We start from the raw sequence: 20,854 nt of genomic DNA on the forward strand, positions 1-20,854 counted from the left end.
ATTAATGCAGACTTTGCATTCCTACAAAAAGACATATGCTGTTTCCCTTTCCAAACCTAAAATTCTTCTACACATGCCACCTTGCTAAATACTACTACACCAATTCCACTCACTCAACCTACTTACCGACCCACTTCTCTTACGTGCATATCCTTCTTTTATTCGGTCATGTGTATTATATTCTAACATAATCTTCCACTCTATTCAGTTTCTTCACTGTCCACTTCACTCACACCATCTGGAGAAATTTTCCCATTAAAATCAAATTTTCTCGCTCTGTGTTTTTCTTCTTATTCCCATCCAGTGGGTCTTCCTCAATGGCTCCCCTTCCTTAGCCCCACTGACTTATTTGTTCCTTTTTCTCACTATGAGGCAGACATCTTCTGGTCTGGACAAGAGCTTATGACCAATTTGTTCTCTGGCTGGAGGGCCTAATCAGCCCATTCATTCCCTGAAGAGGTAACAGTTAGATGGTAAAGAACTGGGCTGTCTATTTAAGCCAGTGGACTCCCTCCCTCCAACTCCATGTAGCTCCTACTTCCTATGACATCTCTACTAAGTTTAACAATTATGACTTACCATAGGATGTATGCGTGCCACCACAGATATCATCCCTAGCTAGTTCAAAACATCACTAGGCAGTGTGTGCTCAGTAGGCCCATTCTCTGTGGATTCAGCACCTAGTGTTCCCTCTAAGTATCACCCAAGAAGTGATCTAGATCTACATTCTTCTGTCCAGGGTGGGCAACCTGGTCACCCCCCCATCCTCCCTCACTCAACTACTCTTGCACTTGTTTCACTAAATTAACACAAGTCATCTGGGTTGCAGTCATAGTTACAGCCTACTGCACCATAAGGGCAGGCAACTCGCATTTTGCATAATCACATTACTCCCCACTCATTCAGAACCTCCACCTAATGTTCAGCTGCATGAATCTTCAATCAGTAGACTGAAAAACATGACTAATACCTTCAAAGTCTACCCCCAAACATTTTTGCTTAGCTATCAAGAACATCTCAGATCCTTACTCTATGTCCCTTAAAATGGTTTCTACCAGCATGTTGACTATATGCACTAATTAATCAGAATCTCACATTTGTATTACATATGAACACCATCTACTCCACTTAATCACCACCTGCATTACACCTTCTTCAGGGACCCAACCTTTGCTGAGCCAGGATGATGCATCATGGAACCAAGTGGGCAACAATCTCCTGTTTAGTCAAAGACTTTTGCTGCAGTCTTACATTTACCACAAACCTCTTATATCTACATCTTCCACACCCTTGCATTCTTCCTCTCTTTTTTTTTTTAACTTAGCTACCATCCTTTCTCAGACTGCTTCTATCACTCCCCTTTATATTATTTCTCCAGGGTCTCTACCCTTTTCAACAATTCCCCAAGGGCTTTGTCTGCCTTTTCAATTACTTCCTATTTGCTTCTTCCCTTCAATATTTTTTCAGTATACTCCTAATTAGAGTATTTCTTCATTCCCCATCTCCTTTCACCTATATTCTTTCCTAATCTACTCACGGCTCTTCTTTTCTCACCCTGACCATATCACATCTTTAACCAGCCTAACCCCTTCCCTTCCAAAGAATCTCCCATCAGCTTCCTCTGTAGACGGTCATATTCCCATTGTTCTTAATACTTTTCCTACTACTTCTTGAATCCTTCCCTCCTTTCCAAAACTGCCACACTGGCTTCACCAGTCCCACCTAACCTTCCTCCACTCTGCGTCTTTATTTTTCATTTTGATTAGCACAAACCTGGCATCCAACTAGCTCTCATATGCTACACCAGAGTGAATGCCATTGTGAAATACTGTACAGACACCTCCTTGTTTTTTATTTATTTTATCATTTATTTGCTTGTTTTTAATTGACCTGGAAAGTCTGACTGGGCATTTGCCCAATTTTTACCAAAGGTCTGAGAAGAAATACTCCACATACAAAGTTACAAAAATTAGATAGACAGCACGGAAATTACAAAATTACAAGGTTATAAACACTAATTACAGTTTACGGGTTTTTTTCTCAATGTAGAAGAAAATTATACACAAAACACAAATAAATCAGAGCAGTTTTCATGTACACAGAATATGCATCATATGTTCAGTTCAGGTAGAATCACCTAGGTACAAGGAGGCTCAAAAAGTGATAATGCAAAAAAAAGTTGATGAGCACTTATAATTTTCGATCAAGTACTGGTAAATTCAACAAGTATAATGAAAAAGGAAGTAGTTATGAAAACTGCTAATTTAAGGAGATTGTAGTCTTTGGTAACCCAATGGTGCAGGAGTGAATGATGAGAGAGGCAGTATTAAGCTAAGTGTAAGGTGGTCGACAGGGTATATAGAGGAGGATGGTAAAGATAGGAAGGACAGTCAGTCGTGAGAATAAAATGAGGATTTAGTAATGAGAGCAAGTAAATATGTATATATATATATATATATATATATATATATACACACACACACACACACACACACACACACACACACACACACACACATGTATAGAGAGAAAGAGAGAGAAATGTGGGATAGGAAGTTGTTTGAAGGAAGGTACATCATATAGGTTATGTAATCTGTTCATATGTGATGTTTGCGGAAGACTACTGTTAAAGCAGGTTACTATATTGGAAACTATTGGAAATTAACCAGATTTGGAGCAAAAGCATAGCCAGTTGTTGTTTAAATGTTGTCTGAGTTCAGTTTTGAATGTAACAAGCTTACGTATTTCATTGACTTGATGGAGCACCAACTTCCAGATTTTGGAGATGTAGTTAGAGTAGAGAGAGTTGCCTGCAGTATTGTAGGATTTGGCAACAAGCTAAAGGGGTTGGTTGATCTCAAGTCACTGTTACTAATGTAGAAGTGGAGTATATTTTGAAGTGCTGGGCATTTTTGTGACATATGGATAAGTTTATGTGTAGTTACATTTATGCAAGGATGCAGCAAAGATGTGAAATGTCAAAAATTGTGCACCATATGTACTCGTTTTTCAGTAAAGATACAACGAAGTGAAACATGAAAAATACTGCACAAAACATGTAGTCACATTTACAGGAAAGGTACAATAGAGATTTGAAGTGAAACTGATTCAGACACACAGACATACATTAACTGGCTTAGAGCTCCATACACAGTTATGTGCTATCAAAAGCTAAAACATCTTAATTGGACTGTTACTTTCTGGTTACAGAAGTAACCTTTGCTTTGAAGGATATTGACTGAATTTAAAACTTTGATCTTGTAGGAAATTAACAGCCAGGACTCCACTACCAAAAGCAGAAAGGAGTGATTTGCCCTGAAGGATAGTAATAACATATTACCTCTCAGTGAGGCCTCATGCCATGACTTCCCTTTTTTCAACTGAAGTGAATCTACCCTAAACATTCAATGTAACAGCATGGTTCGGTTAATCTTAGCTTTTTCCCTGAAGTTTTCAGTGGACTTTATGGACTAGGAGTAACAAAGATACCATTCATGGACTGCTGATGAAAAGTAGGGTTGCCACCTTTTCAAATGTCCAAAGAGACATTTTTGTGGAAACGTGGGATTTTGCAGAACAAACCATATCCATACCAATGCAAAGTCCAGAACTTCAGTTTTTCGACAACATAACACCTTACTCTAATAGCATTTGAATTGTTTATGCTGTTTTAAATAATAATGTGTTTGATATACAAAACAACTGTGTTACATAACTATTACTTATTTTTATTTAACATTTGTTTACTGGGAAAGTCCGACTTGGAACGAAGCCAATTTTCAGCGAAGGCCCAGAGAGAAACACTCCAGATGCATGTCTTTGTAATGTGGGAGGAAACCGGAGCACCCGGAGAAAACCCACACAAGTGCAGGGAGGACATGCAGACTCCACACAGAAGGCACCCCAGCTGAGAATTGAACCGGAGAACCTCTTGCTGTGAGGTGGCAACGCTACTGGTGCACCACTGAGCTGTCCAAGAAAATTTAGGAAATATTTCTACCCTAAAATCTCAAGACATTTGCCATTTTTCAGTTATTTTTTCCCAAGACACAACTGTGCAAACAGGGTGGCAACCTTAGATGAGAAGAGAGAGACAGAGAGAGACTACTTCTCAAAGACAATAAGCTCATGTCTGTAAACTTAGTGCGCAAGTCTTTTACAATTGCTAATGGTTGTAAAAGCTAGAAGTCAATAGGGATGCACAAGTGATGCTGCTTGGGGGTTTTCTCTTCCAAGAACAAGTGTAAATATTTAAAATAGTCAGTTTAACAAGATTTTTTTTGCCAAAGAGAAGGGTCAGGGAATTATTCATGGTATTAAATGGAAGATACGGATAGTCTTGTGGAAGTGAAATATTTTGAAGGGGAACAAGACTGCAAGCTTAGTTCAGTTACCATAATGCCCTGCACTTTCCATCAACAGAGTAAAAAAAATTTTCACACTGAATGCAGAGTAAGGTGAACAACAGCCTGGGGGCAAAACAAATCAAGTGATGGAATTTGACGTAAATGTCTGATGTTTATATTAACAAGATCAAAGCTTCCCCAGAGATTCAGGAAAAGGCAGAAGGAACAATTAGGAGGCTTGATCAAATTAAGTTGCATTATACTGGACTGGGAGGCACAGCATGAAAATGAAAACGCAAGTTATGTACTTACCATAATAATAGAACCGTGTTGTCCGTTCTGTCCAGTTCAACCTGTAGGTTACTGGATCTGAGCACACCCATAAAAAAAAAAAAAAAAAAATTAACCTTGGAGCTCCGTCTCCTCTGCCCAAAATAACTTGCTCTCTCCTATCTACCTCAGAGAGTTTGCCCCTCCCACAAACATAGGACCTCAAGATGGAAGGAGAAACAGCCCAACAGTTTAGCCACCGATTGCCCTTGTTTGAACAACTCAAATGAGGGGAATAGGAGGGAGGGATGGTTGAAATGGATGTAAACAGACAACACAAATTTATCATTATGGTAAGTACATAACTTTCATATCCAAAGTTGTCTTTTCCGTCTAGCTTCAACCTGTGGGACAGACTCCTCAGCTATGTATCATCCCATGGAGAGACAATTCAGCAGAATGGTGGAACCAAACAAGGCCCTAAACATCAACTCTACATCCAATTTGTGATGGGACACAAAAATGTGAGTACTAGCCCAAGTAGCAACAGAAACAAATATTGAGAAGCTCTGGAGAAAAAGGCCACAGAAGTAGGATAGCATCAGTTCTAAATCCGTGGGTCTAAGACTCCTGGCTGATTGGGCAGACTGAGGCAGAGAGGCTACTGACAAAGGCCTGGAAGCCTGCCAGCCAGCAGCTGGATCTGATGACAGGATTTGAACTGGATAGGCCCATGACTGATGTGAGGTGGAGAGGGGGAGGACACTTGTGAAAACTCCATAGGAGTAACAGGTGAAAGGATTCTACCTGAACTTCCTCCCTTAACCAAGAAGGAAGTGGGAGCACTCAACACTGGTGATACAGATTCCTCTGACGTTAGCACAATGGGAGATTGGCTCAGAGAAGAAAGAAGCGACCATGGTGCTGAAGTAGATGTGGAAGCTGAAGGTCAGTGGATTATTGGATCTGGCTGATCAGAATGAGGGGGAGCCACTCATTCATGATCCCCCTTGTCCTTATTTTGAATCTTGTGGTCCTTAGAACTCTCTTTTCTCTGACCCCATTCACCCTTGTCTGAAGTCTTTGAAGGAGTATAAATGGAACCTGCAAGATCTTCCAAGGGCAAGAAGCCCTTTAGCACCAACTTGGCATTGTGCTCATTCAGAGCCTGGGTACTGAAGACGGCACAAACAAAGCACTCGGCATCCAAGTTTGAGGTGTTAAGTTAATAAATGCATCAGTTGTGAGCATCTTAAGATGTTAATTTGTGGCCACATGCCACACATTTTTTGAACCCTAAGGCGGGAATACCACAGACCCAGAAACACTGCCACACAAAAACAACACCTACAAACTAAATCTTACCCTAACTAAACTATCCCAAAAAGTCTACAAAGGGTAGAGGAAGGAGTTACAAATAGGATAAGTAGAAACATCAAATACAAAAGAGATACAGCTGATCCCACAACAGAGCTCGGAATTACACTGCAGTCCCTAAAGGCAGCAAACAAGACAGCAAGGTATCATGGGTTGAGGAGGCAGAGCTCCAAGGCTGAAGTTTTTTGGAATGGCCTGTGTCAACTCCGTTAACTCACAGATTGAAGCAGGACAGAAAAGACAACATTAGATCCTAAGGTTACCGGCTTTTTCTGAATTGTTATGAGCAGCAACCAGGTGTTGCAGAAGCTGTGGCAACCACACAGGAAAATAACAGTGGGAGAGAAAATGTTTATGGAACAAGATTAACTCCTCAATCAATATTCTTGATTTGTTCATGAGATGAGGAGTAGAGCCATAAAGGAATGAAATTTACGCTATCAAATATTAACTTCCACTATCGATTATTTTTAAATGTATAATATTCAACTGTTTCTTATGTAATGTGTTTGAATTTTCTTATTTTTTTTGCTAAGTTTAGCTTTTCTCCCCAGGCCTCCGGTGAAAATGGGCTCTTGTGACCTAGTCAGACATTCACGGAAAACAAATGTCAATAAACAAAATAAATAAATAAATTTGTCATTCCCTACATACTTAAAGGCAATTTGGAATGGGAAAGTGGTAATGTCTAACAATCCAGATAAACTGAGGAAAATAAAACCGCTACCAGTTATATGACACTGTTAGAAATGCAGGAAACAGAAAATGATTCATCTGATCTGACAGACACGGATAAATCTGTGGAAGCAGAAAAAGATGAATGATAGGAAAATTCAAGTTTGTCGGGGAAGAATGCCCAGTTTGCAACAATGCCAGCTGGTACAAGATGGTCAGATAGGTGAGGAGTTCAACATGAGTTGGTAGCTTGAGGAAAATGAAACTGCATGAGTTGTGATATAGCACAAAAAATGAGCAATAAAGAGACAGATGTTGGTAATGTCCCAGCTGAGAACAAAACAAGGCCTGATTAAACTGCCTTCTTTTCTGAATATGCCATACAGGTAAGTTTTTACTTATTCTATATTTTCCCATATAGTTAACTCATATTTCAGCAAAAACAATGTGAGATGCTTTCATGTGGTGGTGTTTAGCCATAGCTCAGTGTTTACACAGTTTTTTAACAGGAGGTAAATACGGGATTAAATGGTTAAAAGTTTAAAGCCCTCCATAGAAAAGAATGTGTGTTACTCTTTACTTATTCAAATGCATGCTGCAATAGTATTTGAGGATGTTTGTCAATGTCTATGCAGACATATGATGCAATACTAGCAGCTAGTGCAAACTTGTTCTCAAGCTGCTTCCTGTTGTTCAGGGTTTGAAGCTCTTACCTCCATTTGTTTAGTGTGTGACTCTGAGCAAGTCACTTAATAAGACAGTACTCCTGGACAATCAGAAAATTGGGCTAAGCTCCTAGACTCATTGCAAATGGCATCTCATTGTATTGGGTCATGCTGAATATTATGGAACACAGACCTTTCTGAAAATTATGAACCACTGCTGAAATTTGTGTACTACAATATTACTTGCTTTTGTTAATCTTATTTTGACTACAGCTTACAATGGCATGTGGTGAAATTAACTTCATGCTTGATACATATGACAAACAAAAATGAAATAATGTGTCTAAAAGAATAGCTGACTACAAGCAAGAAACCACGGAAAAGTGAAATAAAACTAGAGACTAGTTCTATTATTTAGAGGAAAGGATGGTACATTATGGTACATTATAATATGCTTATATTAGTGTGAACAACTACGGCTAATCTGGAGCCTATAATAACTGTTGTAAAATGTATTTTATTTATTTTACTTTACATTTGTTGACCAGGTTTGTCCGACTGAGCTGATAGCCCTTTTTCACCGGAGGCCCTGGGAGAAAAGCTCAAGTTTACAATAAAAGTAATCTTCTTTTTTCGGCTTTTCCACGTTAGGGTTCACCACAGTGGATCACCTGTCCGCTCATGATTGACAGTGGAGTTTTACGGTGTCAAGTTGCCAGCCTGACGCCCAACCTTCCACAAAAGGCACACATATGCACGCACTCACACCTAGGGCCAATTTAGAGTGTCCAATCCACCTACAGCATGTCTTTGGTGATGTGGGAGGAAACCGGAGCACCCGGAGGAAACCCACGCAACCTCAGGGAAGACATGCAGACTCCTCACAGAAGGCACCCTAGCCGAAGACCGAACCGGAGAACCTCTTGCTGTGAGGCGGCAACGCTAACCGCTGCATCATCGCAGCCGCCCTACAATAAAAGTAATAAAAATTAAAAAAAATAACATTTCAATTGTGACAATACAAGCATAAAAATTACAGAGTTTAAGTTACCATTATCATAAGTTATGTGTAAAAAACAAATGCACAGTTTAAATAGCTTGGCTAAGGAAGTTACAGTTAGTAAGGATAATACAAGTAATATGAAAATAAGTATATATTTAAGACTGAGTGACAAGTAATTACCTAGATAAGGTGCCTAAGAGAGATAGCAGATAAACAGAAATGGAACCAGAGTGGGCAGGTAGTAGGCTGTCCTACGACAGGAAGTCCGATTATGGAGGGTGAGTACAGTAGCATGACCAGTAACTTTTCAGGTATTCTTTGGTGACTGATTTAAATTCTTTGAGTCTTTGAGTGACCTAATTTCTAATGGCAGTTTGTTCCAAGATATTGTCGAATAGTAGCTGTAGAGGTCGCAGCTAACTTTGTTCTTAGGTTTATAGATTTGTAGTAGGTCTTGGTTTGAGCTTTGGAGAGTCCTAGAAGGCGTGTAAAAAGAGATTAGAGGAGATAGGTGATAGGTTGGGACAATATGATGGTTGATAACCTGAAGCTGAGAGAGGAGAAGCTGGTGGGGTAATTCTAGCCAGTTTAAGTTTTTTACAGAAAGACAGTGATGAGAGCTATAATTTAGGTTTGCACAAATCTGGCCACTTTGTTAGAGGTAGTTTCTAACTTAGGAAAGGTGATTTGAGAGCTATACTATAGTCTGTAACTTAGTTAGGAAAGGCGATTTGAGAGCTATACTATAGTCTGTAACTTAGGAAAGGCGATTTGAGAGGTGTACAATAGTCTGTAACTTACTTAGGAAAGGCGATTTGAGAGCTATACAATAGTCTGTAACTTAGTTAGGAAAGGCGATTTGAGAGCTATACAATAGGCTTGATACTTTTGCTTTGTTAATAAGGAACTTTTTATTTCTGTATAAGAAGCCAAGTTTTTTTAATGCAATTATTTACATGCAATTCAAATTTCAGCTGGTCATCTATTATGGCACCTAGACGTTGTGTGTTAGGTTCAACGACGATAGCTGTGTTACTAAGAGAATGTATAGAAAAAAGTGGATTTAAGGTGGTTTAGGTTTCTGGGAAGAAAAAGTAAGAGTTTAGCTTTTTGTTAGGATTCAGAATAAGCTGGTTGTTAGAGAGCCAGGTTTCAACTGAGTTAAAGGATGTCTGAGTAACAGAAGTAAGATCAGAGAGAGTGTCTGCAATGGTGATAACTGTAGAGTCATCAGCATATTAAACAAGGGATAACAGAGGGCAGGAAGTATAGAGTAGATAAGTAAAGATATTGAAAAGTAATGGAACAAGAATAGATCCTTGGGGAACACCCATTTTAAAGGGGAGGGGGGGGGGCAGACAGCCAGAGAAAATATTTTGCTGTAATAAAATTGTTTCATATTAATAAAAAATTGGGGTTCTAGTAATTCAGTACAAAATGTTAAAGATTATTATTTGGGTGGGTAAACTGGATTCAGGGGAAAAAAATGTAGGCCTGTTCTTGAATGTCAAGGGGGTGCCTGTCTGAAAGGTACGTATTTGTTTATTATTTACTGCAATGCTAGTGATATTGTTGTGGATCTTAAAGGCTATATACTGACTCTTTCTATACACCCTAGATAACTGAGGAATTAGAGGCTGCCTATTAGGATAAAACAATAAAAACAAAAGTAAATGTATAGATGGTGCTAAACCAACAAAACCTACACAGAAAAGTACCCCAGAAGGAAGTAGCCACAATTAACATGGCCAGCTCTTAAATGAAACACTCCTTTATTGAAAAAATAAAACATATGCAATCGAATGAATCAGTAACGTTCCTTATATACTGTCAATCATTACCCGTGCCAAAACTAATTACGTATAATTAAAACTAAATGACATGTAATTGCAGCACTAAAACACAATCCAAAAGCTTTGTAAACTTTTAAAAGAGGAAAAAAATAGTAAAAACTTATCAGTTTTAACAATTAAATATACTAATGTGAACCAGGTAGTTTAAAATAATAAGAATGTTAAAAACAATCTAAATATGTTAAAAACCATATTGATGTGTTCTATATATTCAATAGTAAAAGCGCTCCCTCTACTGACAAAATTAATTATAACAACAAACTTTCCTGTTTTTAAGTCCATAATTAAATGTAAGAGCACAAAAGTCTGTTAACCAATATCAACAAATGATCACAAAAAACAATCTAAGAATGTAAGAATGATAGTGAGTGTAAAAAGAATATAAGAGTGTAAAAAGTATAAAAGGTAAAGCATTGTCCACAAACTCCATTACTAACAATCAACCCCTATTTAACTTATCATGTCTGTGGTACCATTTATCTGACTGTTGTGCTAGTGAATCTAATACTATGATATAGATATGTTATTGGAGGGATTGATAGATCAGAATATTTAAAATTATTTGAAAAATGATAAACCAAGAATTCCTTCTATTTATGGAATCCCTAAAATCCACAAAAATAATTATGATCCACCATTAAGACCACTAGTTGCTGCAGAAGGGTCTAAGACGGCAGCATTGGCTAAATATGTGAACACAAAATTAAAAAAGTTATGGATGAACAAAAATAGTATTTTGAGAGATTCTTGGAACTTTTTAAGGGATGTTAAACATGTGCTTTATGACGACAAAATTATTTTCGTCACAATAGACGTAGTCGATTTGTTTACAAGTATCCCTCATAATGAAGGTATGCAGTTGTTTGAGGAAGCATTATTTAAAGTAGCCGCCAACATAATGAACAATTAACTTGTTTAAATTTAATGGATTTGGTTTAGAAAAACAACTACATATATTTTAAATGTGAATTTTTTCAGGAGGTACAAAGGGTAGACATGCGTGCTGCCTGTGCCCCCACCTATGCTAACATAGTTTTGGCGATTTGGGAAGAGAAACACATATTTCAATCAGAATACGCTAATTGTTGGATACTATATAGGAGGTTTTTGGATGACATATGCATTCTCTGGACAGCCTCTTTAGACAAGTTAAAGGAATTAATTTTGTTTTTGGGGAATACGACTAGTTTTTAAAATTCACTTACAATTATTCTATGATGCACTTCATAATTTAGATGTAGAAATGTATAAAACGAACGAAGGCTTTAGTTCCAAGCTTCAGAGGAAAGATACATTCTCCAGTTCCTACCTTCATTTTGAAAGTGCTCACCTATTTCATTACAAAAGAAACATAAAAGGTCACTATGTATGGGCTAGTAGGATGACCTCTTCAGACATTGATTTTTGAACAAGAATGCACCTTTTTAGAGGGTTTATTTAAAGAAAGGGGTTACCCTATAAAGTTGATTCAAGAGGTTAAGAAAGAGGTCATAGATGGGAGAAAAGAGAGATTTCTATGAGAATGTTTAGAAAGGAAAATTTACAATAATCAGGAAGAGGCTTTTAGCAAAGCCTATACAACAGAATATAATGGAAATGCAAGCAGATTTAAGAATATTATACAAAAGGAATGGGAAAGGTTTACTGGGCTAACAGATCTAGGAGACATCCCTAAGGAACCAGTCAAAGTTATATATCAGAAAGCACAGAATTTAAAAGGTATATTAGAACAACATACTAATAACAGGAAAAATAAAATGCACAGAAAAAAGAAAGCAGCATTTAAATGCGGTGGCTGTTCCCAATGTGCACTTACTTAGAACAAAGAGAAGATATGTTTGTCTGGTAGGGACAGACTGATTGAAGGAAAGGATTTGTTTTAATTGCCAATCTTTTGGCTTAGTATATCTTCCGGCTTGTGACGAATGTGAATCTTTTTATGTTGGGAAAAAAGAGCGCAAGTTCAAAAAAAGAATTTACAAACATTATTATGAAAAGCATGTCCTCCCCGCGGTTGGGTGGGCATTCGAAAGACATGCGTAAATGGGCGTGCCTTCACTGAAGGTTGAACGTTGAGCTGGCACCTCGGCGTTCGTGAAAATCTACTCATTAGCGGACCGGAGTTCCGCTGTGGCAACCCCTAACCGGGAAAAGCCAAAAGACAACAACATTATGACATACAAACAAAAAAGGAAAATAATACTTTATTTAAACATTAGAAAGAATGTGGAAAAGCTCAGTTCTCATTTTTTGTTTTAGAAATAAGTTAAAAATTATATAAGAGGGAGGCTATGGGAGGAAAGAATTGAATACAGGAAATTGTGGTGGCAAATCACACTTCAAGCTAATAAATACTTCACCTGGTTTGAATGAGAACATATCCATAGCCCCCTATTAAAAATGAGAGCAGCAAAATTATGATCGCCAGCATAAAAACATAACACATACACACAAATATTAGTATTAGATTCACTAGCACTACAATCAGTTAAAAGGTACCACAGACATGGTAAGTTAAATAGGGGTTGAGTGTTAGTAATGGAGTTTGTGGACAATGTTTTACCTTTCATACTTTTTACACTTTTTACACTCACTGTCACTCTTAGATTGTTTTTTTCAGATCACTTGTTGATATTGGTTAACAGACGTTTGTGCTCTTACAACATAAAATAATAAAACTTAAAACTTGGATATGAACAACTAAATCAAAAGCAGGTTAATAAAAGTTGGAAAGTTAAAGTGATCATACAGAATATGGATAAAACAATACACTGCAGCTTATAAAAATACTAGAAGTCACACGTTTATTAATTTATGTATTTATTTGACATTTGTTTACCGGGAAAGTCCAACTGGGCCACAAAGAACCCACTTTAAGTGGAGGCCCGGGGAGAAACACTCCAAATACAAAAACATTACAAGTAAAACAAAGTAAAATAATTAGAAGTTATAAACATGGTCTTTCTTTTCTCTGCTGTAAACAAAGCTAGATATATTTATATTTTAGTAATAAATAAATAGGGGGCATACTTCACAAGCTCATCTACAGTCTGACCAAAGTTAATTCCCCACTACCACTGTACACATCTCTTAAGAATTATTCTTAAAATCTCTAAACTCTATTTACTACAAACTGTGAAATTTACATACTACAAAATTTTGCACCACTATTAAATATATAGCAGCTACATGGCCAAACTTTGTAAATATGAAGACAATATGCCTGCTTTTCTGTTTCCAGTGTTTCATACCTGACTGAACATATAGACACATTCTAGGTTTATTTCTAAAATCACCATACATCACTTCAGATGTTTACAAACTTCTACTGTGAACCTTCTCTCAGCATGAGTTGTCTTTTTCACTATCTCTATTGTAAATCCTGGGATGTGGCTGAAATAAATGAATCCACCTGAGATCACTTCACTACTTCATCAAACAAACAAAAAAAATTACTAGGAGTTAAATGAAGAATGAGGTTTAATCAAAGTAAGGACTGAGATAAATGAGCAATTAACCATGGCTTCAGGGAGTGTTTTAAGAGATGTGACAAGTATAACATATGAAACAAACTGGGGGAGTCACGACTGTCAGTCTTTAACAGGATCGTTAACAGTGAATGAAACCAAATGCATCCTTTGTGTACGATTGTGTGCATATTTTAAATCTTATCCTCAGCATCTGGACTGTGCACATCTGATTTATACCATTGTGGGCACTGCAGTGCAAAGGATAACAAGCACTTGTACACCAGGTGCTTAAGTTCTTGACCCGTATTTGAATGTGGGTGAACAACTTAAAGCAAGCATAAACACAGATACAAACTACTTTCAAACAGACCATTTACTGTGAATCGTACATGAAGTATTTCACACAAAGAGAACAGAGGGTACGGATAAATCATACACTGCAGAGGGTCTACTTCAAGAGCAAATACATATAGCAAGTACCTCTGTAACATCTGCATCTTACTCTGACAGGCACTCTGCACTGCACAGAACAACTGGGTAGAATTCAAAGCCGTATCCAATAAAAGTCTATAAAGTCAAAAATAAGCTAAGGCGACACATTTTGAAGCAAAAGTTTTCAAAGGAAACCTAATTCCTACAACAGAGTCAAACTACAGTGCTTGGTAAAGGCACCCCCCACCACCCCAAGTCCAAACAGTACAAATGTCTGCGTCTGACACAGTCCTGTAAGTAGTACTGGAGACACACACCTCCATTGGAATGATCCTTATATGCAATGTCTAGTGACCCAATTATATTTTAGTGCCAAAAAAAAATGATGCAGCAAACAATCCACTTGGACATGTTCTTTTTGCAAACTGCCACACTTTCCCATGTATTTATTTACTTACTTATTAATTAATTTATTTATGTTTGCTTGCTAGTTTGGTTTTGCTAGACTAATCGCTAGCTAAGTAGTGGGCTGGTCTGCCAAGCTTATTTATCCATGATCCAGACCAAAAGAAATGCACAATAAAACAGAGGAGTAAAAAAACACTTATGAACAGTATTAGAATAAGATAACAGTACAATGAAGGAGCAGAGTTCAGCATTTAGTTTTCAACTGACAAAGCTTAAATGGTACAAATAATGGCTAAAACATGACTGCTACAAAATAAATTATGTAAGGCTTCACTATAAGCATGAAAGTGTTACACATAGGTTCATAGGTTACTACTACGCTAACTGCCCTTGTGGGCCATTTTAAGCCTAGCCAATTACCCCATGTGAGAATCAAACCCTACACCTTGTGTCTATAAGGTAAACAACTTAACCATTAGGCCACCCTTGCAACTGCTATACTCTTAACAGGTACTCAGACACATACTGTACTATTTAGAAGTTAGCCAGTCATCTCTGAGAAAGTGCATTTAGGTATCGAGAGAGACTGAATATTAGAAGGGGATCCCAATTCAATCAATGATTCCCACCTGAAATAAAGATGAACCATCTTGCCTATGCCAAGAACGCTATGAAAAACAATTACAATTTCAGATACAAAACAACAGTTTTTATAAAACTATTAAAGAAAAGTTATGATACTTATTTATCCTAAAATCTCAGGAAATTTGCCATTGTTCTCATTTCTCCACAGGACACAGATGCTCAAATACAGACTGTTCCACACAAAGACAGATGGTAACCCTAAAGAGTCCACATGGCTATGTAGAACAGTGTCTTCAGAACACATCAGGTCAGCCAATCCAGCCATTTCTAACAACAGACGTAACAGCATACTAACCAAAACATTTAAATTTGCAAGAAGAGATGTGTTCAAGGTGACCATTTTGTTACAGGACCTAAACTGGGACACTTGAGGGCCGCCCTGGGAAGCCAGGTCTGCAATCTCATTCTCCCAGCCCCCATGGGAGTGGAGACAGGGCAGCCATGTCATCTCGCACCGGGGCAGGCAGGTTGGCCTCCCATCCTTCACCAGGCACTGTGGGGATGCCACTCTGTGAATAGCACCACCTAGGAGACAAGATGCCACATGCCAGAAGGCTTGAAACGATGCACATTAATCAGCGCCTGGCACCGTGGGGGTGAGAGACTGAGGTGTGCCACAAAAAGTGCAGAAATGAGGGTACCCAGGGCCATCTCAGGCAAAGTGAAGAACCGGTGTCACGGAAGTCTGTATAAGGGACCATCTGAGGCTTCGTGGCTCAGTAGAGTTCCATGAGGCTGGGAAGATCCCCTGAGAGACTCCAAGAGCATGCATGACACTGCATGATTCAGCAGCAGTTAGGAGATATGTAACCTGGAAAAGAGCTCTCTCTCTCTCCTGGACAGAAGTGGAACCCCAGAGGGGCGTCAGTCCCAATGGAAGTCTGGAAGGGAGAGAGAGGTGGAAAGTGACTGGTACAGGACAGCTCTCGTCTGGGTGAGGTGGTATGGACCATGCTCCCTCTGGGACAGAAGTCTGGAAGAGGGAGAGTGGCAGATAGTGGCAGGGCTCCTGCCTGGGTGAGGGGGGGGGGTCAGGCAGAGCACCCCACAACAGAAGTCCTTAAGGGAGCGCTAGAGTGGATAGCAGTGGGGCCTGGAACGCTCCTGCCTGGTGAGCGGAGTCAGGCACAGCCCCCATGATGGAAATCTTTAAGGGAGCAACTGACAGACAGTGGTGCAGCCTGGAGAGCTCCTGCCTGGGTGAGTGAAGTCAGCCAGAGCTCCTCATGATGGAAGTCCTTGAGGAAGCACCAGGGTGGATGGCAGATGGGCCTGGAGAGCTCCTGCTGGGGCGAAGGCATCCAACTTCACCCCATAACCAACAGCATCCTTCAAAAATCTCAAAGTCCCCAGAGCTGCTCTGGATGGGAAAGTAGGGGGACTCTGAAGCCTGCATAAGAAAGGATCTGCCCCTCAGTGGCTGAGGGGAGTTCCGGAGAAGCGGACGGCATCTGAGGGAAGCTCCCCTGAGAGGGTCTGAGAGCATGAGCAAACCGGCACGATTTGGCAGCCTGCAGGAGACATGCAGGCGGCGGAGTCCACTGAGATGGAGAGGTCGTGGCTGGCAAAGGTCTCTTGGCCAGGTTGAAGGGGAGGACTGTAGGGTTTGGCCTTGACAGAAGTCAGTACGGGAGCCCCAGGCAGATGGATGTAGGGCCAGGAGAGCTCCTGCCTGGGTGAGTGGGGTCAAGCAGAACCCCCCATGATGGAAGTCACTGAGGGAGTGACTGGCTGATGGCAGCAGGGCCTGGAAGGCTCCTGCCAGGACGAAGGCATCCGACCTTACCCCATACCCAATGGCATCCCTGAAAAATCGCAGCCCCCAGAGCTGCTTAGGATGGGAAAGCAGGGGGACTGTACACCCTGGGAAGCCAAGTCACCATTCAGACTGAGTGGTCTAAACTGGGACATTTCTGTGTACCAAAGACAATGTTTGGGATTCCGGGACAGAGACTTCCAAACTGGGACTGTCCTGGAAAAAACTGGGACCGTTGGTCACCTTGGATGTGTTATTCATCAGAGGCTGAAGATAGGGATCACCTTTTATGAAACATTTAACCTGACTGTGCAGGGCACAGTTCCGGGTTTTGCCAAGTCATGGCACATGAAGACTATAAAAAAAAAACTTTAGTCTGTCTCTATATGATGGAATAACTAAGAAAAAAAAATGATTGAAATAAGTCAAGCAAATCTGCAAACCCACAGAATAAGGAGACGGAAAACCAGAGAAACTGTTTTACTTTTTCTACACATCAGTTTAAGGAAAGTTTCATAATAACTTCAAGGAGCTCCAAGAATTTTTTTAGGAAAATCTGGTAGGAAGTGCAGTGGTGAGGTAAACATATATATTTTATTTATTCCTCCACTACAATCTTCATCATCTGGACTTGCTAGTAGCTGGCATTTTTCAGATTTGAAGAAAAATTGTGGCCACTTTTAGATGGAAGAATGTAAGACTTGTTAGTTGAAGCCAAATTATTTTTTTCTGGGGAAGTTGTGAGATTTGTTAGGTACATTTGCAATAAAGTTGGTACTGTGACAGCTCTACTGTAGTTTAACAAATTAAGAGGAGTGAAGATTAGTAAAAACAAATGATGCACAAAGGAGGCTTGGAAATAGAAAGGAGCAGGCAGTAGTAATGTGGAAATGGTTTGTTAGATAAGGTTTATTTTTGTATAAAAGGCCTATTTTTATCATGGACTGGATGTAGTAGATGTATTTTATGTTTTGGCCAGTTATTACACCCACAAACTTAGTGGTATAATTTTTACATTATTTTTATTGGTGGTCAGTGTATTCACTCATCTAGTGGGAGATGCTTTAGTTGTTACCAGTTACATTGAGGATGGATATAAATGTTGTCTTTGTGAGTTTGTTTATTCCTCACTGTGTTGAAGTGTATGGTTTGGGTTATTTTTCTGGGATTCCAAACACATACGTATGGTGCTGATTACTTATCAAGCCTGGCATAGCTGTAGGTGAGACATTACAAAGGTTTGAGGTAAGTACCTAGTATACAGTGCTAATGCTTTTTCAACTTGCTACAGTGTTAATGAGATGCACTACACTAAACATTAGATGAAAAGTATTTTTTTTTTTATTCATGTGGCCAGTCAATGTTTAGGTCAGCCTCAATTATAGTCTCTTGTTTTATGTTAGTAGTTACCAATTAGAGAATTCCTGCTACTGCAGCCATGTTGCACCGGAAGGCTATAATGAAGCAACAATTAGACCAGTGACAATTTATTTTGAGAGGCTAATATGATTTCACCTCTGAAAATGTATGGTAGATGTAGACAGTTTCTAATGAGCTGCAGCTTTTTTACAGTAAACAGCAGCTACACCTCCAACTCTCTTTAATGGATCTCATTTTGGATCTTGTCATAGCTGAGGGTAAGAGTTCTTCCTTTGTTACATGAGTTTTTATATGTCTCTGTAAGTGCAAGTATGTCTGGGGAGTACGTTTACTGATTCATAGATATTCCAAGGCCAACGGCTCTAGCAACATTTCACACCCTGTCAGCATCCTTCCTCAAGCTGTGCCTCTTTTCTGTAGGAGTTACATTCCAGTCAGTCCCAGAGTAAATTTGTGGCTACACATCCAGTCATCTTAAAGATCAATAGTGATTCATACTGCTTAACAGGCAGGGGAGGTCTGTTTCAGAGTTTTTGAAGGTACTAAGTTATAAACCTCTTTCTCTACCATGTTTTTTTTCTGCTGGCGAAAATATAGGTCCCTGATTATTGCGCTAGTGGAGATACTGAACTTGAGGAGATATAGCAGGTTTGGAATAATCAGGTCTCCAAAGGTACAGTAACTAAGACAGTGACCACCCCTCACAAGTCTGTAAGACACTAAATAAGGGGATAGAGTTTCTAGTCTTTCTTGGTAGTTTATGGACCTTAGGCCTATTATCTTTTTGGTATGAAATCTTTGGAGTCTTTCTAATTACTTCATATGTTTAGTGATCTAGATCCCAAGGGGGTGCTGTACCTGATAACTGAATGTTGCTATTCATCTGTAAAGGTTAGAAAGTTTATTACACATGCTGTGGGCATTAATATGGCATAGTATTATACCAAATACTTTCTTCTAGAAAAGGCTATCTGGATTACACATGACTCCATTTTTTTAGTAATAGTCCACGACTTGAGATGAATATCTACATATATCAGACATTTTCATTTGAGTTTCAGCAAGTATTTTCCTGTGTGTGTGTGTGTGTGTGTGTGTGTGTGTGTGTGTGTGTGTGTGTGTGTGTGTGTGTGTGTGTGTGTGCAAATAAATTAACACAGACACACACACACATTAGTCTTACATGGTTTATGTAGCTGAGGCTATACAGCCAAGGACTTATTTTAACCGTAAAATTGAGATTATTACTATAGGAGAGTTTGGAAGTGAATGTGTAATGTGTACTGTATCTGTATATGTGATGTATCTCAGTGACGTCAAATAAAAGTAGGAGTAAAATAAATATTAATAGGTTATGTACTGAGACTTTGCATGAAGTTGTACTACTCTGCCAGCTAGGTTATGGACTAGTGCACTTTTTGATATGTTGGATTATCACCTATAGTTAACTGAATAAAGTATTAAATGGGAAGGATAATGGGTATAGTACAATCTGATGTAACATATGAGGGCAAATATGTATGGAAGTAGGACAGCACCTAAAATATTTACTATTAATTAGAGAATAACTTCATTAGTTTTTATGCACTTCACAAAAAGGTTACTTAAGGTAACTGTGGACGTAGAGTACATTGTCTTTTTGACATAGGGAAGTGCAATGCAGATATCAGCACTGTTTAGCACTGGTCAGTAGCTTATCCATGCTAAGTAGATATTTGTTTTAATTTAGTTGACACATGAATTAATAGTAAATGTGACTAGGAAGCCTGTTTCAAAGAAGGGGCAATCTCTGAGACACATATCTGTCTCTCCAGCAAGTTTTGTTTGACACTTGTGCTGTTTAAATTGCGGATGTGTAACAGCTCCATCATGGCTGGATTTGTGAGTGCCCAGTAGGTCAGGCGTAGGTCAACCCTTTAATAGTTGATAGGAGACAGAGTAAAGGGATAGGGCTTTCAGTCTTTCCACATAAGACATGTTGTTTATACCCTGCATTTTCTTTGTGAGGAAGGACTGAGGTTGCTCCAGTTACTATAACTGCCTAGTCAAGTACATGCCAAATGGCGCATTTTACTCGATTATCTGGCTAATGAGGTCCGAGTACAGCAGGACTACAACTTGCTTGGATCTGGATGCCACATCTTTACTGATAAGCTTTGCCACACAGAAGGACCTCCTCAACCTTTTGGACACGTGGCAAAGTTCAGGCTATTATCTATCTGTGTACCTAAATCTCTCACCTCTGAGTCTACTTTTAGGGGTGTGATACTAATGTTGCAATTTGCAGGGGTATTTCACTACATAAAGGGTATGATAATGCATTTTTTGCATTTAGTTTCAGGCAATGGTTCTGACACTGATCATTTGTCTGATCTAGACCTTATGGAAGGATATCTACATCACTGGGGGATTCAATGACTGTACCCAGCTTGCAGTCATCGGCAAACTTTGTTATCCAGAGGCCGTCAACATTAGTCTTGACTTCAGAGAAGTATATTCCAAACAGATGTGGCCCCAGTACTGAGCTCTGTGACACACCACTAGTAACAGACCTCTTGCTAGATCTGGACTCAC

The 20,854-nt window shown here is 39.1% G+C and overlaps 1 protein-coding gene across 1 annotated transcript in view; it reads right to left on the reverse strand.

Moving 5' to 3' along the window:
- GCFC2 (GC-rich sequence DNA-binding factor 2) overlaps positions 1 to 20,854 on the reverse strand; it is an 881,623-nt gene that overhangs the window by 95,444 nt on the left and 765,325 nt on the right. The gene's annotated exons all lie outside the window — the stretch shown is intronic.

This window comes from Protopterus annectens, chromosome 2.part1 (assembly GCF_019279795.1).
Source record: "Protopterus annectens isolate FY-2018-M chromosome 2.part1, PAN1.0, whole genome shotgun sequence".
Classification (NCBI taxonomy): Eukaryota; Metazoa; Chordata; order Ceratodontiformes; family Protopteridae; genus Protopterus; species Protopterus annectens.